The sequence below is a fragment of the Tinamus guttatus genome, unplaced genomic scaffold (genome assembly GCF_059628265.1).
Source record: "Tinamus guttatus ecotype Peru unplaced genomic scaffold, ASM5962826v1 Tinamus_guttatus_pri_ptg000058l, whole genome shotgun sequence".
Lineage (NCBI taxonomy): Eukaryota > Metazoa > Chordata > Aves > Tinamiformes > Tinamidae > Tinamus > Tinamus guttatus.
In genome coordinates, this window is record NW_028288592.1 from 3,281,484 (window position 1) to 3,305,099 (window position 23,616).

Genomic DNA, 23,616 nt, shown 5'->3' on the forward strand with positions numbered 1-23,616 from the left:
CATCCTAAAATTATTGCTATTTCAAATAATAAAAATCAATAAATAAAAATAAAAAAATAATAAAAATAATAAAAAAGGCAATAGCCTTTTGCATCCAAGCTTGTATAGAAAGTTGCTATGCTTCATGATAATTGAGGAAAGTAGCCCCCTTTAAAAGGGCATTAAAAGGGTAAATGCAAATATTTGTGTTCCCAAGGTTAGTTTATAAATTAATTCCTTCATTCTACAGATAAGAAACTTAAAGTTTACATGCTTTGCAACAGAATTGTGTTATTATGGGAGCTGCAAGACTCCATCTGGCTTTAGGATGGGGTTTCAAGCTCACATCCCCTTGCAGAATACAAGGGCTGGCCTGGTTTTATGAATTCCCTCTGGTCTACAGGGTCCCGCCACACAAGGCCCGTGCGCAGCAAGGCCACACGTTTCCTTCAGGCAACGCAGCCTGCTCCAGCCAGGCCCTGCCCCACAGGGGAATGTCTCCTGGGGCCACAAACAGGCCTCAGGTTCAAATACCTCAGTAATTTGGAACTGCTCGTACCCAAGGAGGTCACCCCTGAGAGGGGACTCTCAAGGAGGCAAGTGACACGTGTTGCTGACAACTCCCTGTGCTTCAGCACTGGCCCCCCAGGACACAGAGGTGGTGCCCAGCAGCACAGCGCAGGCTCAAGGTACATGATGTCCTCATTGCTAAATTAGGAAAAAATAAGACCTGAGACCCTGGAGGCATCTCAACTAGGTTATTGATCATTGCAGGCTGCCACAAATGAGAGGATGGTGCTGTTGTTCCGATCTCACGATTCTGCGGACTCCGTGGCGAGTGGACGTTCAAGTGAAGCACCAGTGCTGCCACAGAAGGCTTTGCTACTGCTGCCTTTCAAAGGATAACTGATAATTAAGTAATTAAAACGTATTTTGTAGGGAACAACTTAATACCGATGGCTTGAAACCGAAGCATCTTCCAAATTGTGCAACACCACGAATTTGCTGAGGTCACGGAAGGAAATACTCTATTTTAAACCAGGTTTTTAAACCAAGCAGAAACAGAAATTTTCTGAGACAGAACCATTGTACAGTTTGCCCATGCTGCAAGAGATGAAGCACATGAAGGCCATCATGGCCTCTACAGGAAGCAGGTATCATTTAGAAGCAAAACAAAAAGCCCAAGTATTCATTGACTTGCTCAGAGCTCCATAGCTTTTAAGAACCTGAGCAAGACGAAACGAATCCCACCCTCAGATATTACATCTTCAAACAAGGTCTGTGATTTCTGAGTCACTGTTTATTCATTAAAGCAGGTTTCACAGGGTGCGGTGCACTTATGTAATAGACATAATTGATTTTGGACAATTTTTCAACCACTTGGACCAGATGATCCAGCAAACACTACAGGAAATACCTTGCAAAAGCAATTTTAGCCATCTTTGAACACCACCTTTGCAAATTGCAAGTCGCTCTCTTCTGCTTCGTGTTCCCCTTTTCTGCTTGTTACTAGAGAGGGGAGTGACTTAGAAGACTATATAATAAATTACACTTGATTGCTACTATAAAACAGCTTGATTTAATTTTTGGAAGAAAGCATGCCCTAAAATTTTAGTAACTTGCTATTGCTAGATGCAAGCATTTTACTTTAAATAGCATGCAAATCAAGTCTTCACAAAAATGTAAGCATTTTAAAAATCCTTATGCATATAGGGTCAGTCTAATTTAAAGTTCACTGTAATTTCTGTAGGAGAAAGCAAATCAAGAGGAAATAACTAAGATTAGCCACTCAATGTGGCACAAAATTGAAATCACAAGTATATTGAACAAAAAGCACAATGCATAGAAGAATATACTAATTACAAGCCTCAGGCCAAAATTTAATATTGAGCACATTACTTTGACTTGTCCCACTTAAGGCCAAATGCAACTGCTACTAATAGTCTTTTCTTGTCTTAAAAGAATTAAGGCAGCAGAAGTTTCTTTTTTTTGTACTAATAAAAGTATTAATGCAGTTCTTTTCAAATTGCTTCCATGGTTTCTAGCATTATGAATGGCTTTCAAAAGAGAAGCAGCTTTCCTGTAAGATTGCAGAAACTTTTAATGAGCTTGCTTTTCATACGTGCATAGGCCATAGGTCATGAGACGCAAGGAGGCAGCAGGCTTCTAATTTTGCCATGAGGAAGACACCCAAGCTGGAGTCTCCCCGCCAGTCCAGTTCCGATCTCTCCGTCTCATTCAAAGCTCCCTCCATAAAGCCCCATTTAGGCTGTGTCAGCTCAAACCATGTCCCTATTTGAGCAATGCAGGAGCATAAGACACCACTGCTTGATGTAGGGTGGTAGCTTAGGAATGGAAGAGTCAAGACACTGAGCACTGCGTGACAAATATCCTTAATATTGGGTCACACCAGGATGTCGCTAGGTGAGCAATTTATCAGGCAGGGACCTCAAGATACCAAATTGATTTATGATCCTCAGGTCCCCAGCTCAGCCTACAGCAGCAAAAGCCAAGTTGCTCATGGTGGGGGGGGAGGATTGCTAAAGTACTTTTTAAAAGTGCAATAACATGGCCACACACAAACTAGGACATGGCAAACCTGATGGTACAGTACAGCCTCCACTAGAGTTAGAGCTGTGCCAGCCTCCCTGAGCCTGTCTCGGTGCCCACCTAGGTAGGGCTGGCCCTGTGCCATTAGCTCAAGAAAGATCCACACAAATATCTGAATTACCACCTTACTAATGGCCTGTCGCCAATTAGCCCAAACCCAGACCAGATGAGTGCCATTGGCTCCATCATTTTGCAATCCTGGCCTTAGGCAGCTCCATGGGCAGCACCCAGGTGGCTCTAGCAGCCCTTACATCACTCCAGAACTGCACTGTTCCCAAGCACTGCAGGATGCATGGGGAGATACATATGCTACACCTATGTACCCAGAGTGTCTGGCAGGACCTGGAGTAGATGCACAACACGTTCAGTACAAAGATCTTGAGGCCATTTCATGCCACATGCTTTTTGACTCACTAACACACACTACCTGCAGATATACTATCTAAAGCCCTGGGGAGGTCTCAAGGGCAAGCAGTGGAAAACAAGTCCTTTCTGAAGCATGAAAGGACTATATTCTATATTCTACACCACAGGAAGCTGTCCAGAAAGGGTATTTATACTTGCTCTATCTTCCCTGATAAGACCACCTTGCTGGCATTTCACCTGGAGCGGTGTCCGGTCCAAAAGTAAAGGTCAGAGGAAACTGTTCTGCTCCCTTCCTTTGCAATTGCCAAGTGAACTCATGGGCCAGCAGGCACCCGACATGCCAGCAAGTGCTCAGGAGCCTGGTGGCCACAGCAGCTTTCCCAGTGACCTGGCCAGCCAGGAATTTGCTGCCCACCCTAATGCGATAGCACAAGTCAAGAGCAGGGCCTGGATTTCAAAGACTACAGAGGGAGGCTACTCATTTTAAATTCTCACAATTTGCTACTAAAATCCATGTCAGACATGGCTCCAGTTAGGAAAAGAGCTGGGGTGGCAGGAAAAAAAAAAGAAAAAAGTCACTGTATAAGCTGACTCCACAGCAAAAGTAAATAGGCTGGATCCATAAGATTTGCCTTTTTTTTTTGTTGTTGGAATAATTCCTGCTCAATGCAAAGTTGTCCTATTTTATGCTACATCCTAACTACCTAAACATAATTCCTGTTCAGGGCATTGTTTTCCAGCCTTCAGCCAAAACTGCTTTTGATAAATCAGAAAAGATATTTTTAGAGGAAAACTGATTATTGACAAAGCCTTACTGTTATTTTATATTATGATCATCATAATGATGAGGTCTTACTGTGGTATGCACCTCAAAACAACATGCCAAGCCTCTCTAAAGAACATATAATTAAATTTTTACAAAAGATGAACAAAAGCAATGAGCAAAGAGAAAGCAAAGAGAGTATAACACTAGTGGCATGGTAGGTATGAGAAGCATGGGTCCCTGTGCCATCAGCTGCTTCCACCCTGATTTTTTTTTTTTTTTTACATGTAATTTGACAGAACAGTGGACAAAAATCTCAGGTATGGCAGTAAAATTTTTCCTCCCTTAGGACCATGGGGCAGTTTCCCTGGCTTAATGAATTGCAGGAAAAGTGCGAGGATATTTCTGAGAAACATCCCACAGATACTAGCAAGCTGTTCTTTATACTGATTACACCATTGTTAACTATCAACGTAAGAATAAATATACATTATGTGGTTTGCCTGATAAAGATGCCTTATTGTAAAGGCAGATGGGTGCTATAAAATAAAAGGAAATGGATGTTCCAGCAGGAACGAAGACTTGCAATGGCACAGTAGAATTTGAATGACTAGAAACCACTTCAATTTTAAGTTTGAAGGTAACAATGTAAAATCCAGGTAATCAGATAACCATTAATTCTGTAACCAGTTTAAATGTGAACTAGTTCTAATGCTACCATATTAATTGTTTTGTGCCCATTCCAACTTCAGCAAAACTTCTCCTTTTTCACCCTGTGATAAATTCCAGTCATGTAAAAGTGGATATTTATATACCTTTCTGAAACAATAAGAGTAACATTATTTCAAAATTTGACAGATAGACTGCACATTAGTAGTTCTTAGTTGGTTATAGAGTGGCCTTAGCCTGAACTGCTCCTAGTTAAGCAGAGAAATTGAAAAAAAAAGTCGCCCTTTAAGAACAACACACCAAATATTCAATTTATCCTTAAAAAACTTTGCTGTCAAACATGTTTTTAAAAAGGGATTACTGAAAGAAGTTTTTCAAAGGAATTCAAATCATAATGGTGGCACACTGCAAAAACGTTCAGCTTACCCAGAGAAGGAAGTTTGAGGAAACTTTTTTTTTTTTTTTTTTTTTTTTTTAAGTAACAAAACGGTGAACAGAGATTCCATTCTCACTGCTTAGATGTCTTGACATCTGTGCTTCATAGCTTATGTGCTCCCATTCTAGCCGAATTTTTAATTTACATATTTTGGAAGTAAATCATGGAATCATGGTTGGAAAAGACCTTCAAGATCGAGTCCAATTGTAATCTTTCCATGTCATCTCATTTTTTTCCTGAACCATGTAACTCCTCAGCCCAGCACTGAGTGCAGAAGAGCTCAATGAATCAGTGCAGAGCAGTTGCAGCCGGACTCCTCTCTAGCATCAACCCGGGTAAAGCAAAGCAGACAGCAAAAGAGGTTTCCCTGAACAGAGGGATCAACAAACTCTCAACAGCTCCTTAGGAGGCTGAAATAAAAATGCCAAGAAAAATAATAGTAACAAAGCAGCTTACACAGGAGGCCTTGTGGGAATGGTGAGAAGATACACACGCACCCACAGAGGCAGAAGAAGCTTTTGCAGAAACACAACTTTAATATGATAACAAAAAACCTCACATCCAAGTCCTTCCACACAACTACTCAATTGAACCCTGCATTCCAAGCATCAAAAAGAAAAGCATGGCATAGGTCTGTACCTATGGCATGTTGGAGATAAGCCTACCACTTGGGCTTCGTTCAGACTGTTGAGGTTGACCAGATCAAGTGACTCAGCTGACAGACAGAATGTGACTAAGGAGGAGATCGGCCGCATTCCGCCAGCAAGAGCCTCCAGCCTAGGCAACTAATGTAAACGCAAGGAGGAAAAGAGAAAAAAGCCAAAAGCACACAACCAGCTAGGCAGAAATCTACCCATAGCGTTAATTTTCCTAGAGGGAAAACAAAGCTTACACCAAGGGAGACAGCACTTCGGTTTCAGATGAACAAGAACAAGATGTTTTACTTTTACATGCTTCAATTAAAGTAGGACATCACTTGAAGTAGCCATATTGGAGATACTAAAAATCAAATTATCAAATTTATCTAGAGAAAAAATATTTATGTATTTAAAGGATCAAAGCAAATAGAGGTCCTAAAATAACATTTGTCTAACATTACTTAACTGCTGTCTTCCCTTCAATATAACTGAATCTTCAAATATTTTGTTCTAGTTCAGTTCAAATCGAAGATTAAACACAAGCCACAAAAAGCACTAATTCAGGCAGTAGGAATTTATAGCTCCATTTTACTCTTCTTGTTAATCCAGCAGAGTACATGCTGCACGGTTCAAAACAAACCTTCAATCAGTTAGCACTTATTTTGGAAGGATTTTAAAAGAAAGCAGCTTCTTTGCCTACACCAGTGAAGAAAAACATGCTAAAACTCAGCTGATATTTGCAAACAGATCCTTTTGGGGATTACTTACATAGGTGACAGGAAAAGTGAGCTAGCCACAGCTAAATAGCCATAGACAGGGCACACTTCAGTCCCAGATTACCATTGTAGTCTAAGTGTAAAAGGACTTTGCTAGTCCTGCGTCTATTTAAATACCTGTTTTTTATATATATTTTAGATCTTTAACACTGTAAAGATATTGGTTCTGTAGAAGGCAATGCCACTGTCATCAGTAGCCAGGGACAGGACTATATGATTTTATAGTAATATTAAATACATTCAATGGTTAAAGAGGGGAGAAAAAAAAAAAAAGATGGGCTGATAGAATATGCACACAACAAGAAAGTGCTTAACATAATTGCTTTCTCATGCTCTGAAAGGCTATTCACGCATGTAAAAACCATTGCTTCTTATTGCTGGAGCTTTTTCAGGGTTTGGGGATTTGCAGCGGTTATTGGAAGCTGCGTTTCCAGCAGCGCGCAGACATCTAAGCAAACTCCAGTCACCAACACAAGGCGCCTCGCATGGCACGTCCACACATCCCACGTGGGGAACCCAACCCGAGCTGCCCCCTTACCCATCCCGCGCTCCCAGACTTTCACACCTCCTTCTAGACAGACGCTGCTTTCCACACCATTTCAACAGGTCTGCTTCACTCTGTACCAAGTCAACAGATGGACAACAAGCTAAGACATTGTTTGGAAGAGGTGAGGGTCATTGCTTGTGGGGGTAACAGGGCCCTAGAACAGGCTGCCCAGAGAAGTTGTGGAGTCTCCTTCTCTGGAGATCTTCCAAACACTGCTGGGTGCCACGTGCTCTAGGTGTCCCTGCTGGAGCAGGGGGGTTGGACTAGATGATCTCTAGAAGTCTCTTCCAACCTCAACTCTTCTGTGATTCTGTGAAACTATAATTTGCCAGGGTCAAGAGATACCATAAATCCAGTCAGTACCACATACAGAGTCTGAAAGTCACAGTGACACCAGGTCCCAATAACTGTGGCACTTGGCATTTATTTGGGGTGGGGGAGTGCTAAATGAGGGCATTTAGAAGTGCCAACACAACCTCACAAAGGGTTATGCGGAAATAACCCATGAGGCGGGAGCTGCTGATATTAATGCCAGCTCTGCTGCCATCCACTGTAGAAACACAATGCTCTTCTCTTGCCCTGCACTACCTCTGGTAGGAAAGGATTAGAATAAGAGGTCTCTGAAGGTGCCGTTTCCCCCCAGATCACAGCAAGAACTGGCGCTGCGGGCAACGCGTAGCCCAGGGTTTCGTGTAGCAGCTGCCACACGGCACCATCTTGTGAGACGCAGCTACAGCACAGGGCCGGGGCGGCCTGCTCGCACCGAGGCCCTGCTCCTGAGCAGGGGATGAAAGGAGGCGCCTCTGGCAGAGAGATTCAGTCACTGCAGTCAGCAGAGGAAGGATGGCGAAGGAGGAAACTGAAGTCCACGAGAGCTGCAGAAGGACAATTCGCAGCTCAGACGGGAGCAGACATGAAGAAACCAAGCAAAAAACACCCCAAAATACTGGTGAGAGAACCAGCAAAACAGCCTAACTATTCACTAATGAAAACTTTGCTAATATTTAAGATCTTTTTGCTAATGCATAGTTATTTTGTTACACATACAGCTATTACCTAATAGATATAAAAGGTCTTAGTGTTAGTTAATTGTTCAATAACTAATTGTGTCTACATTTAGGTAGCAATAAACATCTGAAAGAATCACAACATTAACAGTCAAGTAAACTTCTCCAACCAATTCCTGTCTCATTTTGTCTTTGAGAAATTCTCAAGTATGAGCATTGCCCTTTAAAATATGAAGGTGTCAGGAACATTTCCAAAGTCACTGAAGTCTCTACAATATTTAGAGACTCCCTCTAACCTAAGACATTAATAGGTTATGCTTTATCACATGGCTAGGAGCCTTCCAAGGGCTCCTACCACCTTTCCTATCACCTTTCTTTCAAAGCCATTCTATAATCAGATATTAGATACGGTCCCAGCCTGAATAGTGGGCTAAACTACTCATCTATAATTCCTGATTAGATCTTCACCAAGACAGAAGTCTAACTATTTGAGTCTATTTGCCTCTACAAAAACAAAATCTCATTTCCATCAGAAATCAGGCTTCCATTGGCCTCAATCGAGACTCCACCCTACTTACGTGATTCAAATAAGTCAAGACTTGGACTTTTTGGTCAACATTTAGTGTGCAACAGATTAAGTGTACATCATTCTTCATAAGAAATCTCTCTAGCTCTCAGATCACTTTTATTGCTTTACCTATGAAATAATCAATAGGTCAACACCATTGTAGTAACCTGGGACCAAGACCTAACTTCCACATTAACAATGTTATTCTAGAACCAAAAAAATAAAGATTTTATGACAGCTTCTGATGAGTACCATGCATGAGCAGAGCTGATGGCAGTAGCAGTGTTTAACATTTCATAAGCTAAAACTGAGATAAGACTGAAAAGCCCCTCTTATGCACTCTATACTGCTCTGATGTCTGCCTCCTTGCTATCCATGTTTCCACTGGGCAACATTTAAGTATTTATTAAATGAAAAATACCACTGTCAAACTCTTGCTCTGCAGAGAGGTCTTCTCGGCATTTCCCTTTGCAATATCCAAGACAAGTGCTTACAGGTAGCAAAGTTGTAAGGAGGCCAGCACAGAGATTAACTGCTGGGTTTCATTAAAGGTGAAAAGGGAATAGGGGACTGTTCCAAAGGGAAGCAGTGAACAACCACTGCTGCCGAGGAATTCCCGAATGGCTTCTCCTTCCTACTTTCCCTTTCCCTTCTTTTCTCCTGAATTCTCACAATTCACCTTTTGATTCAGGCCGAACATTGATATGATCCCAGTGTTGCCCAACACTTCTTGCAGCCATTTCATTGCTTCACTGCAGGTGTAGTTCTCTTATTTTATTTTTTTAAGGAGTCAGACTGGTTTGACAGAGCTCTTACCACCTCACCAGGGTGTGTTTAGAGGAACCCAAGATAAGCCTGGCTATCATAGCAGCTACACATGGTTGCTATGTGCAGTGCCCAGAGGTAGGATTTAATTACTAGTCAGAGGTAGCCAACCCCCCTCGTTATTACAGGAGACAATAATAATTAGCTTATATTTATTATGACATCCTCACAGAAATGTTAGTGTGTCTACATAAACAATCCCATACCCTGCAAGGGTGAGGCAGATTTTTTCCATGCAGTTTTCACATTCACACCATTTAAACATCTAAAAGCTGAATCCTCAATATCACTCAAACTGAGCTGTTTTTCCAGTAGCAGTAGAGAACACCATGCCACCAAGTGTCATGCATTCTTTTCTAAAGAAAATGAAAAAGGGACAAAAGATTTTCGCAACAACTAGTAGACACATGCTTCCTCAAAGCAAGGAACTCAAGCCCTGTTATAGAAGCACAGAGCTTCCAAGCTGTAGTGGGCTGGCTCACTTCTCAAACTCTCCTCACACCTATGGATAAAGCAACCTCAGATAACTTGCACCAAGAAGTTCTAAAAGACACAGAGAAAGATCATACCAAAAAAGTTGAGAGCTACAAAAGACTCAGTCCCATTCAGTTGTAGCATGATGATTATATATTTTAACACAGGAAAGACCTTTTGGATTATACATGCATATATTTGAGGTCATTTTCATGTCTTGTTTAGCATCCTTTTGTCTTAAGAGGAGTGTGTTAAATGAGTAAAAATGACCTACAATCCCTGTAGTTGGAGCATACCTATGTCACACAAGAGCAAGTTTTCCCTCTACTGGGGCGGGGGGGCCTTCAGCATTTCTACCATCCCTGGCAGCGTTCAATAAACTTGTAGATGAGGCACTCCAGGATGTGGTTTGGCAGGCATGGCGATGAAGGGCTTAGTGTTGGACTCCATCTCAAAGGTCTTTTCCAGCCATAATGATTCTCTGATTCCATGTTGGAGCCACAACAGTTTCCGCCTTTTGTGGCTTGCAGGCTTCAGGGAGCTCAAAGCCTCGTCCAGCAACCAAGACCAAGCGCAGGTTTCCACATTTCCCTCTACACGTATTTCTTGAACTTAAGCCAATTGCTGCAGTTTGATCTGGTAAATGTCATTTCTATATTATGATTTTTATCATTTTGTTTATAGCTCGATAGAGCAGTTGAAGACAACAAAAGCAGAACTTGCATACATGCTTGGTTCACTGAAGCACAGCAATGTGCATGTTTTTCATTTGAGAACTAGTTAAGAAAATAATGGCATTTTGCATCAGCAGTGCCGTTCCCAGTGTAAGGTTTAATTTTATTTGGGAGCATCACCAAATTATGCACCTTATGGGATACACACACCCTCATAAACATTTTCTGTCAGAAGAAGAGGTTGGGCACACCTTCAGCATGAAGCATCCACCAGACACACACACACTGTTATTTGCAGAGGAAATTATCCCAGAGCGTGGGGCCAGTTGTCCACCTCACCCAGCATCCCCAGTATCTCACATGTTCACAGGACAGGAGGAGGGAGGGATGGAGTCTCCCAGCACTTTTATCCAGGATTTATGGCACAGCCTTCTACATGTTTCAAAGCACACAGATAGGGAGACCAGCAAACCTTTTTCAGTAGTTTTCCTGAAAGGGAAATCATTCCAGTAAAGGAGAAATATCATCCACCATCCTCCAGCCCCCACGTGGGAAAAAATACTTCAGCTTCATGCATAGCCTGTCTGCTGCATGTAGTAGTATATGAAACTCGTATTCAGGAAAAGCTAGAATTAACAAAAAAGTTAAATCATCACTATGTAAATATTCATCTGTTATTCCTAAGTAGATGTTCTTCACTAAGAAGATCTAAATTTGAGCCTATTTGCCTCTACAAAAATAAAATCTCATTTCCAGTAGCAATCAGGGATCAGGCTTCCATTGACCTCAAAATATCACAACTTCACCCTATTTACATGATTCAAGTCAAGACTTAGGCTTTCTTTTACCAACGCTTAGTGCAAATATGAGATGTTCCCTTTACTTTTCAGATGCGGTCTCAGCTTCTTGAAATAATGAAATAATACATTTTATCCAAATTGCAGCATGTTTCAGCTGTAGGAAGAGCTCAGGAACCACAAATCAGGCCAGAGAAATCCTTGGGACTCAAACTTTATGATTAGAAGAAAGAGCAGGAGGATGTGGGACTAGTATGTAATGATTGCTTCCCAAGTACAAGTTACAGTCATCAGCTTGGGGAATCTAACTATGCAGTGACACAGAACACAAGCATGCCGTGTTTTTATTATAAAGCTAGAAGTCTACTGAGTTTTGGAACACTATTTCCTGAATACATACCACTTATTGAAGTCATAACAACCAAAAGAAAAGCTGAACTTGCATTAGAATAAGTGGAATTTAAGTGAAATCTTGCTAAAGTGATTTCCTTCTCCAGAGACTCTTCATTTAAAAGCTAAAGAAACATGTAATGTTACTAGCCCTTTCAGCTAGTTACTGAATAATAAAAGTTATGAGCTTCTGTAGAAGCTCATATTCTTAACTAAGATACATAAGCACGCTATTAAACACACACACATCTTGCATGGGCGAGTCATCTCCAAGGCAGGTACCTCAGTTGAAGCGCCTGCATTTACACCAAGCAGGATTCACACACGATGTGCACGGTCACAAAATCCACCCGCCACTTCTCCTGACGTATTCTGACCTCTGCTGTTACAATGTGGAACTTATTTTGAGAATTATTTTTTTCTTAAAATACTTGCTCAGCTGAAGCAGTTTTTTAAAACCCCATGAGAGTATCCTATGGAACCAAGTGGACAAAGTTATTCTTAAATTATCCTGAGCAAATAAAGGATGGGAGAATTGTGTTTTAATTTACACTGCAGAAGAAAACGTGAGCTTCTCCCCATGCTGTATTTCTATCATCCTGAAGTTTTGTTTTAAGGCAAGAAGATTTTAAGGTAAGAAGAGAAATTAACAAGTATTTGGACAGTCGAGAGCTCACATTACTTATTATTGCAGACTTGATTACTGTATAAATACATGCACCCTTAAGGTTTCCTTTGGTATCCAGACTCAGCCTATTGCTACTGAGTTGCCAAGGAGTTTCCCTGCCCAAAAACACCCCAGTTGAGGCTTGAACGGCTCTGCATTTTGCCAGAAACCTCTTGGATACCAACAAACAGACTCTGCTTCACTAACAGGGGCCTGTTCAAGCAGCTGGATTTATGCTGACCATGTTCTTTATCAGTGTAAGGTGTATTTTGCTAGAGAAGTGCTCTGCTGCTAGAGCAGCAAGCTCTAGTTATTCACAAGTCTAAGGGTATTTGTTGGATTTGCACAGGCCTGGTTAGCAAAGAAATCATGTTCAAAGGACCCTAGGCATAAACAGCAAATAAAGTGCAAATCCAATTAACTACTGCTGTATTGACTGACAAGGTTTAGGGGCAGCAGAACACCACTACTTCTTAAATTACAAGTATGCAAGAAGAGGAGAAAAAGCAGAATAGAAAAAAGATCAAGTTCTGATCAAGCTCCAGATCTGTCAAGATCAAGCTCAAAGATGAAGATCAGGGCTACTTTTCAGCTTCCTTTACTCTTTTGGCTAAGGAGTCTCCTTGCAGGCTTTGATCTTGACAATTAAGGCACACGTCTATTGTACCCATCACAAACGCTCAAAGAACATGTGCTCTTCCTTTCCCAGCTAAACCACCTGCACTTCAAAATAAAACTGCATCTACAGCTTGTGTTATTTCTGTGAGACTTCCTGATTACCACTGGCTTAGGAGATAAAGTATTTGATCAAATATATATATAACCAGAAGGAATCTCAGACCAGCCATGTCTTCCAGCCAGAGAACGTCTTTGACTAGGAAACAAAGACAGTGGCAGGAAGAGAGAGTGCTTTAGCACCATGTTCTTTCTATCCTTGTGGGTCATTAGGAGAGACACTAATCCCAAATCAGCAGGTTCACCCCTATGCCAAGAACTCATCTACTTTGTAGCTTGAGGAGAGCTTTGAGATATATATTATCGCAAACAGTCACTAGATGTACACTAAGTAGGAAGAGCCATTTCTTAGGCAATAATTTATTTCCAAAAAGGTCTATGTTGTGATCTTTACCAGCAATACTAGAATTAAAGAGTTTTTTTTTAAATGCACAAACTATTTCTACCTTCACGCATATAGTTAAGTGAACTTTTTCAGTTGTTTTGTTCTCCTTCTCCTAAATAAGATCTTGAGCTTGGGCAAACACATGGAGGCTTGTTATTAGAAGGGAAATGCTACAGCCTAACACAAATAAGTCACTAAACCCTGAAAGATTCTCCACTAGAGCAAACAGCCCAGCTGAAAGGCAGCCCAGCTCCTTACTTCACCACACAGATGCCCTGAGGACAGCCCGCTGGTTAACACCCCCATTCCCCTCAGGATCCTCCCGGGGTTTCTCTTGCCTTCAACCACAACCACCTGCTGCAACAAAACAGGAGGGGTCTCCAAGAATGTTACTGCAACAAATATCCTGCTATTAACAGCAGTGAGGATGCAAAGCAGTACCTGGTACAAAATACCAGAAGTGTCCCATAGGCTTTAACGTTAAAATTAACATTTTAAAGCATGGAATGACTGTAAGGGACGACATAACTCACTTTCCTACTCAAACAGTTTACCAACAAGGGCATTTTTCTGTGATACAAGACAGAAGCTGCTACCCTGCTCTCAGTGTGCAGAAACTATCTGTGAAAATACGCAGAACTAGTCAGAACTATCCCGAAACTGGGCTCAAAATTTTATTTACTGTTTTAAAAGCTATTATAGAAACTGTTAAGCTTATTCAAAAGCAGCATAGGAATGATGTCAGTTTAACTCTGGGTACAAGAGAGTCCTATCAAGCACATGACAAGCAGCTGAGCAGCATTAAGCAAGTAGTGCTATGATTCAATGGCAACTAAGAAACCAGAATTGAAACTATTAAAAGTGAAAAAAAAAGTGAAAATACCCAACTGGCACAAAAAGGTAAATCTAGGCAGTTGCATTGAAAAACAGTCAGCAAGGACAAGAGAGGAACTCCCTAGCCACTCCAGAGTGGAAAACCCTCCCCCAAAGGGCAGTCAAGTACAAGGAAGCTATAGAAATGGTTAATGAAAGAGGGCTAAGATGTTCAGATAAAGGACTGTCAGATTCATTGCAAGTAACAAGGTCACATAAAAATAATATATTCCTGCTTTACCAGTGTAACTGGCCTAGTACACAAAGAGAAAAAGCAATAGGATGTGCTACAGATGGGTTTAGGTTATAGAAATGGCAAAAAGCCTTGCTATTTCATTTATCTGAAAACATATTATGGAAGCACAGTCTAGATAAGACTGAAAGGCCACAGTGTAGTGGGAAGAAAAGAACATGCCTTTGAAGAGCAGCTGCTGAGTGACATCAGCCTGCGATGATGCACAAAACAGGAGCCAGAAGTGACTTAAATTTCCAGGGTGCTTCAGTAGGGTCACTATAGAATTAGGTGACTGACTAAGACCATAAAAATTTGAAATCCAAGCCAAGAAGCTGTGCAAGCTTCATGCAAGAAAGATTAGAATTCACTCTTCTACTGAAAAATTGGAGTAGTCATCTGAAGAGTAACAAAAGAAACTATCAGGGTTTGGTAAAAAGCTTATTCTTAAAACAGGACAAAAAACTGTACACATGCTCATGCATCTCAGAAAATGTTAAAAAAAACAAGTCACACACAGGCACAGGTTGTGCTCAGTTATCAACCCCATATCATTTTATGCGGTGCTGCTGCCTTGCCTGGTTACTTGCCCATTTGTATTGGCTCAGCAATTGCTGGTTTTGCTGGGACCCAGCAAAAATGGAGCCAGTTGCAGGCATTTCACCTCAAGAAAATCTAATAGCATCTAAATAAGAACAAGGAGGAAATACATAAGGAAGAGCTGGAAGAAGTGAATTATAATTATAAAGAAGAGATGGGACTGAGATTACTTCATTGCCAAGCCTCCTAGAAAAGAAGTCATACTAAGAGGCTTAATTTTCAGCAAAGATCAAGTGTTAGGGGGGAAAAAATGTAAGAGTTATGTTCTTAAGCCTGTTCTTAAAAATATATTGAAAATATATTTAAGAAATATATGCCCAAAATAGCCTAGGTATAAGAATATCCAAGCTTACAACAGAGTAGTCATGAATTACTTGACCTATGAGCTCCTTACAGCACAAAATGCAATTTCCACATCAGAGAGCTTATTCCTCATTCAGTCACTCCATCCAAATGCCAAACTAAGAGAGCAAATTCTCAGCTAAGCGTGTACACATTTGCAGGATTGAGGGCATAAGACAGAACAGAGCAAGTCTTTTTTGTTGTCATTTTAGAAATCGACCACTTTAACTCCAGCTCAAAAAAAAATGCTCAACTACAAGCACAAAACGTCTGCACATGAATCAGCTTTAGGATGTACAGCGCAGCAAGACAAATTCACACCTACAACACCTACCACGATCTGACATCAGTAGCACGACAGCTGTATATCCAAGCAAAACAAAAACCACACAGGTGTTTTTCCTCTCTCACAATTATCCATAATTAGACAAATCAAGATAATTACCATCTTTGAAGAATCATAGTTTAAGGGGCACTTATACTACCATACAAAACCCAAACAAACACCAGACCTTTTGTAACCCTAATGTTATGGTCAAAATTACATAGAAAATGATCATTTATTCAAATTTTGGAGATTAATACACTGGTTATGTCTACCCTATAAACTCTCAAAAGTTCTACTGCAAAATAAATTCTTCCATCTGGCCTGATCACTCCTGTCACTTGCTGGTGATGAGAAGGAATAGGCTGATGTGTGTTAGTGAGAACACTCAGAACCACCTAGTTGTTAATTACCGCATGATATTAATGTTACACAGGTTAGAGTGGGTCTTCAGAGATGAGCTGAGTTCCTCTTTTGGCCTCAAACCGAGATACCTCCTAAAACCAGGTAAGAGAGCTGAGAACCACCAGCTCTTCCAAATAGGAAATTCAAAAGCTGCTCATCTAGAGCTGGCTCTCCGGAGCTTTTAAAAAACACAGCAGGCTCACATGTTTCAAATTATACACATAAAAAATAGAGCACAGTCAAGGCACTTTAACATAGGCCAAAGTCATATAGATAAGTCTTTCTGTCACAGGGTTAAAGCCCATTGATGAATTTCAAATCTGCTCATATTGAAACTATTTTTATTCTAGATCTTCTACTTCCCTCCATCATTACATTTTAAGAGAACTATGGACCATAAAATGGTCAGATTAGCCAACATTAACATCTGTTTTGGACATCTCTGATGTTGTTGGCCTAAGTTTTCCTCACACTGTTCCTTTTACTCCTGGGCTTGGCAAGATGCTTCAGTCAAACAGGCCATTCAGTCCTGCTGGCTTTTACTCACGGCTACCATAGGTAGCTACTGAAGAGAGCAAGCAGCTTTGCGGAGGCATTTTGGAACCCAATTGGTTTATTCAATCCCATACAAAATCTCTGAGCTCTGAGAACAGAAATCAACCTTGTTGGGCAGTGAGCTCAAGGCACAGGGCCAAGCAGGGGATCACAGCTCAGCCCCAGCTCTAGCCAACTGCCCTGGGGCTGAAACAGGCCCCTAAAACTCAACTGAGGACAACAAATCACAAGGTAATGTCAGTTCTCAAACACGTAACAATTACCTATGGAAACACTGACAGCAGTAAGATAAACCTAATGAAAAAGGGCTGTCAGCTGGGACTATCAGCTTTATCAGCCATGACCAAAGGACAGATTTTGGATCAGTAAAGCAAACGCAAGCAAATGGCCCATCTTTCTTTCAGTAGCTTAGGAAGAATTTTAACTTGCGACTTTCAAGTCACTTGAACTTCAATGATGCCCAGGACATCTAGCAAAGTTTACTAATATTTTTCCATCCTTCCATGCACAAGTAAGTCTACAATGTAGTTTCCCAAAACACTTTACCAAAACAATCCTGAAACTTGCACTCCCACAATTTTTTCAAACATCTCAGCTTGCAAAGAAAGATTTCCCTTGGAAAACAACTTTAATGTTAAGTTTAGAATCCCTACAAAATATTTTTTGAAACCTTAAGTTATTGAACACCACAGTACACAGCAATGTAAGGCATTGCTATTTTAATGAAATCTGAAGACTTTACACAAAGGGAAACTGGATGAAGTGATAAGCATTTTGCCAGCTAATGAAAGCTCTTGTGAGCAAACTTAGGATACCAAAACCACTGCTAAAAAGAACACGATGGGGCTCCAAGTTCTTCATAATTCTTACCATAAAGTCACTCTGCAATTGTGGTACTTGAGGATGCACCATAGCGTGCAGTTTAACAGAAAGCAGTCAACACAAAATATCAGTTCCTTCACTGCCTTGATCTTACTTTTTTTTCCTTCACATAAATGAAACATTTGTTAAATTCATAGCATCTGAACTTCAAATACACATTTTTCCAGGATGACATAGCAAGGATTATTTTAAGATGTTGGAATGTCATTAATCTGTGCCCCTTAGCTCTGCAATTTGTAAACGATTAGCTCTAAAGCACTGAAACAAAGGAAAGCCTGTCTAAGCCCATTTCATCAAACTATTAACATTTAATTTAAACACAATTTCGAGACCTAATGCCAAAAGGTAGGGTAAGCTATCTTAGACATATATATACACACACACAAAAAAAGCTGGATGCATGATAAACAGCTGCAGGAAGGCAAAACCACCTTCATTTAAGCCTAGAAGTTGGCCCCTTTATAGTTTCCTAACTAATTTTCATTCCCCCTGACAAGTACCTACATCTCTGTAGATAAATACACCCTGGAGGGATGAGTTGAGCTTCAGTTGTCACTGCTTAATAATGAGGGGAGGGAGGAAGAATTTGATTAAATGTAACACTATTTGAATAGCTATTGTCCTGGTCCCAAGAGATAAATACGTGAATATTTAACAGCAGGCATTAAACAGGGAAGATTCTTCTGCTGTGAGATTTTTCTGTTCCCGTTAGGATTTATGGGAAGTGGCAGATGTCCGGCCGCCCTGCTCCATCCTCCAGGGTGCAGGAAGGGTTGCAGGAATGTTGCAGCCCCAAGATGGTCTCTATAAGAGCTTTCAGCTCGCAAGAGGTCACGAGACGTCCCAAACTCACTGGAAGACAAAGTTAGACAGGAAAAGAAGTGAGGAGCCACAGAAAGTTTGTGGGAGCTCGGATCTAACCATCTTGTGAGAAGCTCTTACAAGAACAGACAGCTCTGGTTGTGCCAGCACAGACATTACATTGCTTGGGTTTATTTATTTTAGAACTCCGAAACAAAACACACCTATGACTTTTTCCTCATCATTTCCAAACAATCCATTAAATGTCTAAGCTTTGGTCTGAAGTTCAAGGTTCTTTCTTTCTAGTTCTCGGCCAACCTTAAAGCAGCAGTAACAGGTTTTCATGCATCGTCCACCAGGAAATTCAAGTTCGTTCTTGGGCTATTATGGAATATCTTTGTTTCCAGTTCATGTTTGAGGAACTTCATAATTTCCTACTCTAGTAATGCCTTGCTCCAGTTTGAATTCAAACGAGTTTAAACCCGAAGAGGGAAGCCAAAAGACAGCTCTGCATCATGGATGTTTGCAAGCATCAGCTGTGACATGGTACAGACCTGGGTGATCGGCCCCTTCGAGTCACAGGGCACCCATGTCACAGCAGGCTTAAAGGACAGAAAATAAGCAGGAGCTACATGAACACAAGTCAGACACGGGCAACGAGAGGGTTAAAATCCACCTGCACAAGCAGTTAACACTGGCCAGGTTTAACATTTGCAGGCAATGCCTTGTGCTGGAAGTGCCTGCCCTCAGGGCAGCGGAAGGACAGAGCTCATCCTCCCATCTCTAACTCAGTTTCATGGAAAGAGAAACACTTTAGTCAGGTAACTCACAGCTACTCGAGAACTCATCCTTTGCAGTGAGTCTTCCTTCTTCAGGAGGATGCACAAGCCAAAGCTGCATGGAGGGCAAGATAAACTCGGAGGGGAAGATAAACTTTAAGGATGATTGGAAGTTCTCCCGATTAAATAAAGGAGTAAGAAATTTAAGTGTCCAATTTCCAAATAAAGTCAGACAAGAGCTCATTTTTAACTAGAACAATTATTTGGAAGTTTAGGTCTTTATACACCTAAAAATTTTAATGAGGAAGGTATCTCACTGAAGCACAGAACCCAACATAGACCATTTCTAGAATATGAGAAAAGTGATTACAAATTTCTTTTCCTTAGCAAATATCTTTAAATCCCTGGTCAGAGATATTCTCATTCTCTCTCAGGGGGAAAAAAGTGCACACTGAAACCAACCAAAAAAGTTAAAGCATTGGGACACGCAGGCAGCTGCCATAACCACTGAACAGACCAAATGCACTTTTCTAAAGAAAGACATATTCAGCACTCACCATCTTGAATTTTTTCTGACCTCTCCCTTTCACCCCCACAAACTCGTTCTCTGCGCAGTGAAAACAAATATTAACAACTGAAAAACATACAGAGTGCTTTTATTATGGTGGTAATTTGTGCCTCCGTTTCAGTTTAGCTGCTGATTTTTAGTTGCCCTTAATGCAACTGAAACTTAAAAGAAACTATTATCCAGGTGAGGCTCCGAATAAGCCTGCGAGTTATTAAGCTGGCAGCCTGATGCAGCCTTCAGACTTCAAAGGGCTCTTTGGGGAAAAACAGGGAGGGAAGCAGAAAGGGCAAGCAGGTCTCCACTTCATTTGGAGTAAATAAAACAAGTCCACTGTGTATTAGAAGACTGTTGTACCAAATTTTGCATGAGCTTCATGAACACTTTAAGAACCTGGCGTTATCCAGGTGTTTGAATCGAAGCTGACAGTAATTTGGAAGTGAACCAGCAAGGAGGTCTGTAACATGGAAAAACCCAGACAGAAGTTTCTGCTACTTGGCTATCAACAGATGCTTGGGCAGACACATCACCGCATTCCAGAGCGGCCCATGCCAGGGACTTCCTGCCAACTTAAGGGAGCAAATCTGTTCCCCCTGTCCCAAGCACACATGGCTAAAACTGTTTATGCTACTGCTCAGCTTTGAGGACTCTAATTTCCCTGGTTAGGAATATATATGCATGCACACATGCAAAACTCATGATCCTCAGAGTCAGTGATAGATCCTAACATGCAATTTCTCTAGCACTAAGTAAAGATGCTGCTGATTTTTAGGCCACAAAGAGACAGAAGAATCTTTCCCTAAACAGCATTCACTGATGAAAAAGAGCAATGGCACTTGCCTTAAAAATTAACATCCTGTGACATGAAGAGAACAAGCCTTTAAGTGGAAAGCTGCCTAATGCAATTTCCACAATTATCATATAATTTAAAAAGCAGATCAAAAGAAGTGTATCATTTGCATTTGCAAACATTAAGTTTTGGAGATCAAAGGCACCTTGTCTTCCCAGGCTGTGCACAAGCAGGTAGCTTGGCCAGGGTAATGCAGCTGTGCAGGGAACATGGGAGCATGAGCTGCTGCAGCATTTTAGGCAGCTTTTTCCCCATTGCCTGAGACTAAAAACAGGCAGTATCTGCACAAGCACCACCAGCAAGTATTGCGTGATACCATATGGACTTGGGGGAAAAGAGAGGACTTGGGCATCTAAAATAGCATGACACGTATTTGCTGACTGCTCAAGAAGGCTCTCCCGACTGCCGAGACTTCACAGCTCTAGCCCGACCACTCTGATTTACTGACTTCTAGAACACCGTTTAAGCCCTCTTAAAGATTGTATCATCAGTCTTTGTGGTATCAACCAAAACCATGTTTTCCTGACAGTGCTGCAGTTTAATTATGCCAAAAGTTTAAAACAGAAGTTACACTGTGTAAATATTCTGAAATACATCTGTTGAATTCGATGCAAAACACAACCATCAGCAGCAAAAAAATGATGCTTCCATGTTTTAATGATCACTGGGAGTTGCTGCACCAGACTCTGGTCAAATACAGTGTAAGGTAGAAAGTATCCTGGCACTTGGAGATCCAGGAAACCATCAAACATTAAGTTCACACTGAAGATTCATTCTTACTTCTGAGGGTCTCCCAGAAATGCAGCTTAAAACTCAAGACTAAAACCAGATTTTCTTGGCAGAAAACCAAAAAGTATATTATGACCATAAAAACCTACACTAATACACACATGATGATTTAAGCTGGACCGGTAAATGGGAGATGTTCATGGACATTGAACAGAGGGCTAAAACTTCTCTCACTAAGTTAGGGAACGTGACAGCAATGCACACATATACAGTGACATTCAGTATCGGATCGTTAGTGTTAAAGTATCATCGAAACCCCAGAGGGTTTTTATTGCATGTTAAAATGCTCAATAAATCATGCTGGCCACACTAGTCAAACACAGGATACTTTTTTTAAACCCATCTCTCTCAAGCTCCCAAAGATTTCTCCTTAGAAGATTTTTCTTCTAAATCACAAAATCAATACTGTTTTAAAACCACACAGGATAGGACATGTAACTAAGTTTTTAACTCTTATACCATGGTACTGCACCTCTAATGCAGGGCAGAAAGAGACATGCAAGATCCACACACCTACTTTAAACATGAGAGGGTTTAAATGAGCTTTTAAAAACAGCTTCCCTGATGCCCGCTTTTCATGGTGAGGATACTTATCTCTGTGACTAAGGTTGTTAAGATGAACAGCCATTATGGAGGCCTGTGTGCTAATACTGCTCTGGGAAACAGCCTTGCTGAGAGACAGGAGAACAGGTTAGAGGGGCAAGTTTCACACTTTAAATCTTTTCCAACAAAGTCAAAAAGTGGGGAGCAATACCCAGATTCTTCAGATGAGGAGAAGGAGCAACTGCATCCTGCTGACATTCACTCTCAGCAGCCCTGTCCCAAAGCACGTGCTGGACACAGCTAGGAAATTCAGGAATATTCCTGCTGGAGCTGAACTGGCTGATGTTTTTCTGTTAGCATAGCTAGACTGCTTCAAGTACCCAGCCTAGACCAGGCAGGCAGAGAGCTAACGCACCTAAGGGTCTTAAATCTGAGTCACCATCAAAGATTAAAACCATTACATGCAATCTAAGCAACATTATGCACCTTTGAACATCAAAAGAAAAAACAAAAACAAACAAACAGAACATACAACAGCACAAACAGGAAAATGAAATCAGGCTACAGTCAGAGAGTATTTGTACCACGTTCTGAATCAACCAATACCAAAGTGAGACACCAAAGAGTCCTAGGCTAAAAACTGGTGCACGTCACATTGAGTTTCAGAGTGAAAAGTACCCCTTCCCAAACTGGAGTCCCTCTTAACTTGAGAGGAAAACTGAGGCACATTTACTTCTTCCCCCGAGAGAAGCAGCAGGTGTTCAACTTGGGGTGAGCAGGATCCTGAGATCAGGATTTCATCTCTACATCTTCCCTGCAGTAAAAATTACTATGAAACTGAGCTTTCCGTGGTTTCATCACTACTCATGATCTGAGATATTGCAATAAGGTAACAACAGAGAGAACCAGACACGACAGCATGGGTGCTTAAGACAAAAGTTGTAAGGACAAAAACATTGAACAACAACAAAACACACACACACCATTTAATATTCTGCTCCCCCAAATGTGAAAGGAAGCAGGACATAGCAGATGCCTCCCAGTGCACACAACACTCCCTGTGCTATTGCACCTCTCGGGACAAGGACAGAGGATGGCCACAGCCTCAGGAGTTGCTGCTGTCAGCCTGCAGGGCTGGAAACATGGATCATCCAGCATGGAAAACTCCATTAACACCCGCCTCCCTGCCAGAGCTGTGTCGGCACTGGAAAACACTGCTCCAACCTCCAGCTTCACTACAGCAACTAGCAGGCTCGGTTCCTTCCAGAGGTGGTCCCTGCACAGGGACCACATCTTGTTGCCCAAATACATCTGCTTCAACATCACCAATTGCTCTTTACCAGTTGTGTTCCACTAGATAAAAATACCCCTTGCACACTATGTATTTTGCATTTGTACAAGATCAACCATTATAACAAGAACCAGATGAGATTATCACAGAAGCACAAAATGGTCGAGGTTGGAAGGGACCTCTAGAGATCATCTAGTGCAACCTCCCACTATAGCACTCTTCTGAAGTAAGAAATATCAGCACAACTTTAGGAAAAGAATGTTGGCTATTTAGCATTAACTTGTGGGAAAGTCTGTTTTCCACACACAAAAGTGTTTAAACTGGAAGACTGAAAGCCACAATATCCGAGTTGCTGAGTTAAAAAAAATACTGAAAGTTTCAGCTGGGAAGGTGAGAAAGATGACAAGAGTTAACCATACATATACAGGCACATTTTTTCAATTACTTCTAAAGCAGATGAAACTGACTTTTTTAGTAT

At 41.2% G+C, this 23,616-nt stretch overlaps 1 protein-coding gene across 1 annotated transcript in view; it reads right to left on the reverse strand.

Moving 5' to 3' along the window:
* Window positions 1–23,616, reverse strand: part of LOC148595794 (LIM and calponin homology domains-containing protein 1-like) — a 77,158-nt gene that overhangs the window by 46,049 nt on the left and 7,493 nt on the right. The window lies entirely within an intron of this gene.